At 38.8% G+C, this 10,120-nt stretch overlaps 1 long non-coding RNA gene across 1 annotated transcript; it reads right to left on the bottom strand.

Annotated features, from left to right (window-relative positions):
• Positions 1–6,618: 6,618 nt before the first annotated feature.
• On the bottom strand, positions 6,619–9,247 carry LOC149653742 (uncharacterized). Its single transcript, XR_016371390.1, has 3 exons — positions 8,954–9,247; positions 8,051–8,751; positions 6,619–7,968 (listed from the first exon to the last, which is right to left on the bottom strand). It is a non-coding gene; the product is annotated as an uncharacterized LOC149653742 (long non-coding RNA).
• Between the last annotated feature and the right edge of the window lie 873 nt (positions 9,248–10,120).

Here is a 10,120-nt window from a genome sequence, read left to right as displayed (position 1 = left end):
AGCAAGCGTGGCTTCGTGGTAGAGCGCGCGGCCGGGCGTCTTCACTGACGTCTCGTATGGATTGGGACATTGCAGGTTCGAGGCACGGCACCGACAGAAAAATGATTTCAATTGAAATTAAATACGTTACGCCACCTATGAGGTGAAACGTGAACTACGGGTGAATTTCGAATCGAAAATTCGCGGGAAATTTGAAATTCGAAATGTTCATTTATGACAAAATTCATCAGGTCACAACATTTCCAGCCAGCCGACCAGCAGAGGTCGGAACAATACTTTTCAGCTCTAAAGAGCGCGAAAAGTAAAAAGAAAACCTGTAACCAACAATACATAGTTTACATCCTAGGAGGATCCATACCATTTACACAGGGAGGCCAGGCTTCACGTGTTACACAAGAAGGGCTGACTCACTAGGTGAGTCTAAACTCTAAAGCCATGCCTCCTTTTGCAAATGGTATGAATCCTCCTAGCCTGTAAACTATCTATACAACTAGGTCGGAAAATTGTCCACTAGATTGTGCAAAAATAGTGTCGCGTTTTCATGGTCAAGCTATCAATATTTTGGAAAATTTATTGGTCAAAATGTCCTGTGACCCCCTTAATTTTTAAAAATATTATGGGACATTTTAAAATTTTATTGAACAATGTCCAGTGTATTGTGCTTATTTCTGGCCCTGCCTATAAATGTTCCTGTGCTTACTTTCGGCCCTGTACACAAGTGACAACTTTGCCTTTTTAACTAAGCCTATTTTTATGTTAAGAGCCACGTTTTCGGGCGCCTTTGCTGTTTTGGTACGTATTCTCATGCACAATTTCCTCTGCTACTACTTACTAAGACTTACAATTTCTAATTAATCTTTTAAGGGTTAATAACTTTTATTAGTTCCATTTCTTTACAACGTCTGTATAAAATTATTTCCATTTTTTCCCTTGTTTAATTTTTATTAATTTTTCCCTTCACGTTAAGCCTACTACTTTTTATTACATTTCACTGTATGTTGTTTTTATTTAAGAGTGTATATAATTGTACTTCTTTGTGGTTCCAAAGTGTTCTTTGTGCAACGCTTTATCGGATAGCTTTGTGGTTTCAAAGCGTTCTTTGTGCAACGCTATATTGGATTTCTTTGCTGATCAAAGGCGTTCTTTGTGCAAAGCTTTATTGGATTTCTTTGCGGATCAAAGGTGTTCTTTGTGCAATACCTACCTATTTTGGGTTCTTTGCAAATACAAGTTGAAAATTGCTGTGTGGAATTAAGATGTTTCAAAAATACACTACTGTGTTATATTTCTTAACGAATATTCAAAATGGTTTCAACTGAAGCAGTTAAGAGGAAAAAATTGAGTCAAGCAAAGCAAATATATAGAGCGCGAGTAATGTTAAAAATGCAACTTGAGAGTAAACCTAAGAGTCAAGATAACAAGCTATATTGTAAAAAATACTATTTGAAAAACAATGAATACTTTCAAAGAAAAAATGCAAAAAATGTGTCACGTAAATCTCACCTTGAGAACCGGAAAGTGCATACAAGAAATATGCCTTCAGGTGGTGGCACTAATGTTCGTACAAAAAATAAAAAACCCAATAACAAACACATTCTGATGAGTAAAATGGGTTTTGCAAAAAACCTCTTAAATGCAGGGATTTTCAAAACAAAGAACAAGAAATTCATAGCTGAAAGCTACAAACGGTTTCTGGTCACACGTTTAACTGAAAGATTGGCAGGATCAAAGTCTATTGACAGTGAGACTTCAAACAGATGCACCAAATCTGTCTTTCACAAGCTGAAATGCCAATTGTTAGCTGGTAGAATACTACACTTGAAAAGGCAAATGTATTCAGCATACAACGCCCAACTATCAGTAATGGTTACTCAATTTAAAGATATTGTCGAGAAAATCAATGAAATTGGGTGTGTTAATCAAGACAACTTGGCGGAAGTTGTAGGTGGGAAAAGGCTTCACAGTAGCCTAAAAGAAGCCTATTTCCACGAAATCACCTATTATGCAATTGGGAATAATGGTAAAATATTAAAAAATGACGATGAGTCGCGTTACAGAAAAATATTTCAATTGGATTCGGATGGTCATGTACAGAAGGGGCTGAGAGACCGTGCTACCAATTCGAACAAATAATTGTTTGTTGACGAAATGGGAAATTTCGTTGACATAAAAAACAATAACGCAACTAGTAACGTTGAACGAGTTTTACAAGTTAATGAGTCTGGAGCTGTTACAAATCTTTTCAACATTGTTGAAACTGAAGAGAAGAATCCAAAAGCAAATTTTGTGATCAATGAAGGTGGGTTTATTGAAACCCAAAACGAAACTGTATGTTGGGAATGCAGTGATATTTGTAATGTTTGAACTCGAGCCATTGCAAAAGTACTAGCTTTCGTAAACACAGTTGCCAATGCGAATGAAAAATCTTTGACTAAAATTTTGAGTCTGATTTGAACCTTTGCGAATTAAGAAAAGAATTTTGCAAAAAATCAAACGTGTCTATACCACCAGATGGGGACGAAATGGTGGTGAGAATAGTTCCGTTCCTAGGACACACTTCTTACTGCGCCGATAGCGAAGAGTGCCAAAGTAATTTGCGTTCTTTCGCTGAACTGGCTCCTCATTATTCGGAAATTAGAACTATTCTGAATAATATCTATCACGTCAAAGCGTTGCTCAGCGCGTTCACAAAAATTTCAACTGAAATTGAAAGTGGTGATTACGAGTCTGTGACGAACGTCATGGCGGAATTAAGGAAAACCCTTGCTACACGTGGGAAAAATTTAAATAAGGAACAAAACGATGCTCCTGAAGGAAGCGTTAACGCTCCTCGGCCGAGTCTCGATGAAAGTGAAATCTTGAGTCTTTACGAGAATCAATTCGCTCGGGCAATGCTAAACACCAACGAGTTTCACGACACGCCCTGCGACTGCTGTTTTAGATTACTGAAAAAAAAAAACAGATTTAAGAGCAGTAGAAAAACTAGAAAACAGTGCTGTTTTTGAGAACGAGGCCTATCTGATTTTAAGAGCTGGCTGGATAATAAATAATTCGGACGCTAGAGAAGCAGACATGCTTCTATGTCGTTACTGCGCTACGGATTTGGGAAAGGGTAAAGTTCCCATTAGATGTTTTCTGAATAATCCTCCGCCAGATGTCACCGATTTAAACATGTTTGAGAAAGTTTTAATTCAGCTTGTGAAGGCCTTCCACACTGTGGTGCGGTTAGGCACTAAAACCAATTCCAACGTGAAGTTTGGTACGGTTAAAGCTTTAAAGGGGACTTAAAGGGACTGTCCGACCCCCTTTCCTTTGTTACCCACCCGCTACGTTAAGCTCCATATGAGGAAGATCGCCGTTTGTCCCATTGTCCGAAGTCAAAGCCCCTTTAAATTTAAGTTAACAAGTTGGGAAACCAAAATGAACCTCTCCGAGTCGAGACGCAATTAAGAGGTTTTTCTTAAATAATTAATTAATTAAATATAACTGATATTAATTATTTTAATCGACAATAATTTACCTTAATTCTACTTAAATCGTTTTAAGAAACTTTATTCCTAATATAATTTCAAACATAGTTGACGTTTGAATTCAAGCGTATGCCTCTTTAGCAATTTTTTGGAAATTAAGGGTATATGAGGCAATTGGTCCACTATAAATGATAAGTAAAGCCGCAATTGCGTGAACTTTTGGTGGAAACCCTGCCATTGGAATACAAGACCATGAACATTCTATATAATGCGCCAGAATCTTAATGGCGCATCCCATGTTAAACTCTCCCAAATTAACGAAGAAAAAAAAAGCTAGCGGACGACAAGGTCTTGGAGAAAGACGGTACAATACAATGTAGACAAGTAAAATGGCCGGCAACTATTTAAAAGTAGAGTTTAATAAAGTAATTAAAAATAATAAAAGTAAAGATTCAGGCGTTTGGCAATTGTGAAAGTGATTCAAGGAAATTGTATCCTTCCCAAAACCCGAAAACCGTCACGTTTGTTTACGTTTTACCGCGGTGCGCGTACCCTGCGAAATTGTCGGGCAACTGCGCACAGACTTTGTAAGCAGAAAAACAAAATCTCCCAATTTCTGTCCGTCTAGATTGATGGTTCATGGCTAGACGTTTGTTGTAACTCTTGCCGATCGCCACGTACTTCTTAATCCTGACTACAGGAGTAGAACCCAAAAATTGTTTTCAGCGAACAAGTTTGCTCCAATTTGACCGACACGCACACAGACACGTCCAGTGTAATACCTCTCCGTGACGTCATCGTCACTCGGAGAGGTAAGAAACGATTGTCCGACCATTTCACTCGACCTTTAAGACCGCCAGGCCTCGTTCCTCCCACGCTAACGATCATTAACTGTTAGGGTCATTAGTGTTGGGGCAATCTGTTTAAATAAGCGATTTAATATCTAATGGTGGATGAAACGAAAAATTCGCAAACGTCTTTGTATTGTTTAACAATCAAGCTTCAAGTCCGATTCCATTAAGTTCCTAAATTTAAAGGTACATAGAGAGAAGAGACACTAGCTAGGCTAGTCGGTGTGTTTTAAGGAACCCACCAATCACATCCTGAGCCTACCCGTCATCTGCACAATGTCGTTGTTTTTAAAGGCCGACTTCCAGCAACGAAAAGAATTCTAGCGTGTAGCGAAGTTGTGCGACGATAAAATATTCGCTTAGCATATTGCTAAGATCGCGATTAAATGGGTTAGGGAAAACCTCACTACAAAGAGGAATAAATATAAATATTTGGTCCGGGCTCGTTACCCTTACTTTCTCTAGCAGGGTAGCGCATAAGAATTAAAATAATAATGGTCAGTATTTGTCTAGGGGATTTTTATAGGGGGAATAATTAAACGACATTGAGAGTTACCAAGGTCTATGTTTAATTTTAATAACATCACTAACAAATTAATAATCAATAAACTAAAATAATAAACATGCACGCGATAAAGGAAATAATAAAAATATTCATGCACAATGAAATAGTAAATTTATAAAAACAAAATGGTCATGACCCATTCTCTTCTCGTTAAGCGAGATATATTAAGTATTGTATCTCGTTAGGCGAGATACTCTACACGAATTCGTAATAATAATAATAAATAAAGAAATGCATTCAGTTTTTGTAACGTTACGGTTTCGGTCATTGTTCGAGGTGGGGTGAACCGAAGTTGACAAGCACGAACGAAGAGTTCTCAATCGTCCATCATACGTCCGCAGGAAAGACGGAAGGCGCGACTCGTAAGCGCGAGCGTTGAAAATGTCCGACGACGGTTTATCAAAGTATAAACATGAATTAATGCGCCCGAACTTAGAACTTAATGTGGCCGGTTAAGGCGTCATGGTTTCTCGGGAGCTCCAAGGGGCAGAGTCTCCAGTGGCTGGAACATCAGCTGGTCGTCCTGATCGGGCAGCGCTTCCTCCGGAAGGTCGGGATACGAGTCATGCTTTTTAGAAGCCATGGTCGAGCTTTTATAGCCGGCAGGCGGTAGGCTTTTCAGTGCCATGAAGAAAATGACGTGGTGTGGCGCTCTCAGATAGAGTTCGGGGTTTTCGGGGTTTTCACCCTCGCGCCTGGTGACGTGGTGGCGACGGCTTGACAGCGTCGCGTCGGCGGGGCATCCCCGCTCTCGGGCCGTTCGCGTTTTCGGTAAATTACCGTGGGGTGAACCCCAGTTCGCGCGCGTTCTTAAAATCTATTTGCACTATTTACACTAAGTTATACTACAACTATACATTATATACAAAACATTTAAAAATAAGAAAGACATCGAAAAATAAAAATACCTGGCAACTCTCAATAAGCGAGGGGTAAATAACCTGAAAGGGATGATGCGAGGGGAACGCTATTTTTCCCAGATAGAGAAGTTCAGAGAACTAGATAGCCGGGGCTTCTTGTGGCCACAAAGAAGCTGGGTTTCAAAGGGTTTTGGGGAAAGCTTCTGAATCGGCAACCAACGCCAGCATTGGGATTGACCTTTTCAGATGTTTCCCCGGGAAATTTATTATTTTCGGTTTAAATATATAAAGTGTAGGAAATTTTCTTAAAGGGATAGTGAATAAAATAAAGGGATAGTGGGGAAATATAAATAATTCAGATTTTATCGTTACAAGCGAACTGAAAACCGAGTGCTCATCGAGACTAACAATGGAGTAGGGACCGTGCACCGATTTTCGAATCCCCGCTGGGTGAAAAGATGGAAGGGTTCTATAGCTAACTGAAAGTCGTGCCGAATGTGGTTTTAGCAAACTGAAGATGAACTATAGAGAATTTCTTTCAGAGGAAAACAAAAATTCGAGAGGAAAAAAACTTAAAAGGATTTCTATTGTTCATCTACAGTTCGCTAGAACCGTCCACATTGCACGGCTTTCAGTTAGCTATTGAACCCTTCCATCTTTAGCCCCAGCGGGGCTTCGGCACGGTCCCTACTCCATTGTTAGACTCGATTCTCGGTCTTCAGTTCGCTAGAAGTTCCCTTTTCGATGCTGGAAGTCGGCCTTTAAATGAAATATTTTGGTGGAAAAAGAAATACGATTAAAGAGTTAGTGCCATAATTTTCGTCATCCACAAACTTAAAATACGAAAAAAATCAAAGAAAAATGTAGTTTATTATGATATGTCTAACTTTGTACTTGGTTTCGTAGAAATTTATAAAATTGCAATCAAAGTATTGTACAGTTTGGAAAAGGCTTAGTTAAAATTTTGTTTCTCGTTTGATGACGTAGTTAGGAGAAATTTTCTCTCTAGATGTCGCTCACGTGACGCCTGTCAAGCCTATTTTATTCAGATTCGCGCCGCGGCATTAGTAGACTCGAGAGTCTCAGGTGCTTGGCTTTTCCGCGAGGTGCCGCGAGTGACGTAGCGAGGAGAAAACCCCCCCAAAAATCTTCTCCGCAAATTTGCTTTTGCCCCCAAATTTCCAGTCTTCCAAGCGTTTTTTCTGTGTTTAAATATTAATCAAGCTGCATATTTTTGGAATCAGAAGAGTTTAAACTCTCAAAGAAGTAAGGTTTTCTTTAGATTTGACATCAGTTTTAAACCAGGTCGCTATTCCTTTAAGACAAATAATTTGGACTACTTATCTTTTAATTTTCAAGGCTTTGTTATCGAAGGCACTTTTTTTTATTAATTGCAAGATTAGGTCCGTTCCTTGCCAAGTTAAGATTAGGTTAGGCGCAAGGACATTAAGTTTAAAATTGACAAAATTAAAATTATAATTTCACCAAAAATTAAATTTAAAAATAACATTGGAAATAATTAATTCCGCGATTATTCAAAAAGTCCTGGAATATTTTGGAAAATCCCAGAGAACTAAAGGGGAAAATAGAGCTCAATTTCAACAACAATAAATGAAGGGTTTTCAAATAATAGAAAATATTAAACATTCAGAAAATAATTAAGTTTGTTGAATTCTTATTTGAAACAAAACTTAAAGTTTCGATTTTTGCTCTCCTAAATATTTCAATCAAATTTAATCGTTACAAAAAATATATATTTTAATATTCATAGGAAAAAACTTGTAAATTCATGAGAAAAAGTTGCATGAATAAATTTCGCAAATAATTTGATTCTTTCGTTCTTGAAAATGACCATTAGAGTTCGCTGGACATTATTCAAAACAAACGGAAAATAAAGTCTTCGTAGAATTTGCGAATAAAAAAGTTAGTGAATTATTTACAAAGTCGAAATATTTGGCGAAAACTTTGATTTGAAATGATTGAGTTATTTGGTCCGGAATTATCGCGAAAACTTACACGGGAAGTTCGTGAAAAAGTTCACCAAGACACGACGCGAAACAAATTAATAAAATGTTGAAAACTCATTTAAATATTTTGAAATCCGCGAATGGTTTTAATTGTTCGTGAATATCCGCTCTAATTCTTGAAATTGTTCAAAATAAATAAAGACTGATAAATTGCAAATGGCGTCAATTCGTCAAATTGTTCAAAATAAAAGAAGACTAATAAATTGAAAATGGCGTCAATTCGTCAAATTGTCGAATCCCGAACTGAGGAAATGAGTAACGGAAGTAGGTGACTCACTGGAAGGCAGTCCCATGGTCAGGAAGGTCAAAGGTCGTTTGTGGTCAAAGTGTAGAAGAAGGAAGACTCTTTCGCGGACACCGTTTAGTCGGGTGGTGTCCAGTTGTCGGGACAGTGGTCGACAACAATTCCAGATGAAGGGAAAGTGAAAGGAACCACGAGAAAGAACTGCCAGGGAGAATGAACTGTCCACCATAATCTAACGAGATTTAATAATGGTGGTCGTCTGTCCATTTTCGCCTTTAAAAACCTTTACAAGTTGTGCTTGACCACAATGTCCTGAATCTCAAGCAGAGCCTGTCTCCTCAGTAGAAGGGGAGGGGGAAGGTTTGCATTAAGGTAAATATTAGGTTTAGGTTAATTATGAGGTTGGGCTAGATGAGGGGTAAAGTTGGTGGGTTGAATGAGGTTTCCCCTTCCCTGAGGTCAGGCTTCCTGAGTTGGTGCGGTCACTTTGCTTCTCTTAGGATAGGGGTCAAAATGGGAAACGTAGTTCTTTCTCGTGGTCCTCCACTCGCTCAAATTCTTACGGTTCATTTCCCTTCATTTGTAATTGATATCTCGACCTCATCCATCTGGACATCTGACGCTACCATGACTTCAAGTTGTTAAACTTGTGGCGTTTTACGTCTGGAATGGTGCCCCGCGTACGCGTACACGTTCGTTCTTCTCCGCAACTGTTTTTATCAGCGACATTGATCCTGAAAAAAAAAGGAATGAACTCGTCATTATTATAAGTTCCAGTTGTTTGTCTTCCCTCGCATAAAAACAATGTTGCGTTTTGTGCCTTATTTTTGGGTGCATTGCTAACACCACTCAGTATTTGTTAATTTTGGTTTCAACTTTGGTCGCGTAAACTGAACCAAAGGAAATATTGAATAGTTTGAACGCGCCTCAACTCACCATTAAGATGAAATTCAACGCTTGTCCGATGAGATGTTGATGTTTGATTGTCCGGCGTCGGCTGCGTAGCTGTTGTTGATTACTTGCACTGGCGCGTAGACGTTGGTAAAGTTTGTCTCTATTTGCAGTTGCGCCATAAATTGTAGCGAATTAATCTACATTTCATAAGTAGTCCACTTCAATAAAGGTCAAAAGGTTCATAGCGATACTAGATTTCAATCCTCTCTTTTTCTTATCTATAGTTCTTCAATAATTCTCAATACGATGCCATACTTAGAGTTAAGAGTGTTCTATATTATTTACTAGAATGCTCTTTATTATTAGAGTGTTCTTTATTATTAGACTTAAGGGTTGATATATTATTTTTTTGAGTGTAAGTTTCTTATTATTTTATGACTGTGCATGCTTTAAGTGTTTCCCGATGCCAGTAAGACCGATGCCGATAATATGCCCCTTATAATTTGTTAACAACCTACTTCACCATTTTCGGGATATGACCTGAGTGCGCGCCCGATAAACTCTCTTGACGGAGGATACTCGTCACCCATATCTTCACCATAGTGCTTCAGTGATAAGGGGTTGAACCATCCGGAGGTTCAACCCATCAGTGAACAAGACCTATAAAAAGCGGTTGCACCGGCTTAGAGGGATAGATAATTCTTCTGACTGCCAACCCTTGCGGTCGAGACCGCAGCACCTCACCAGGACACTAAACCATGTCTCAAACGTATCGCTAAGAAGAACCTCGCGCTGGCCGCGACTTTCGGAGAAGGCTGTACGAAACAGAAGACCAGTCCCAGTACAGGAATGAACTCGTCATTATTATAAGTTCCAGTTGTTTGTCTTCCCTCGCATAAAAACAATGTTGCGTTTTGTGCCTTATTTTTGGGTGCATTGCTAACACCACTCAGTATTTGTTAATTTTGGTTTCAACTTTGGTCGCGTAAACTGAACCAAAGGAAATATTGAATAGTTTGAACGCGCCTCAACTCACCATTAAGATGAAATTCAACGCTTGTCCGATGAGATGTTGATGTTTGATTGTCCGGCGTCGGCTGCGTAGCTGTTGTTGATTACTTGCACTGGCGCGTAGACGTTGGTAAAGTTTGTCTCTATTTGCAGTTGCGCCATAAATTGTAGCGAATTAATCTACATTTCATAAGTAGT

Source organism: Phalangium opilio, unplaced genomic scaffold (genome assembly GCF_054372755.1).
Source record: "Phalangium opilio isolate 3A_F unplaced genomic scaffold, DU_Popi_V2 ptg000082l_1, whole genome shotgun sequence".
In the NCBI taxonomy this organism is placed as follows: Eukaryota; Metazoa; Arthropoda; class Arachnida; order Opiliones; family Phalangiidae; genus Phalangium; species Phalangium opilio.
The sequence above is the reverse complement of the archived record's forward strand: the minus strand, read 5'-3'. Positions and strand labels throughout refer to the sequence as shown.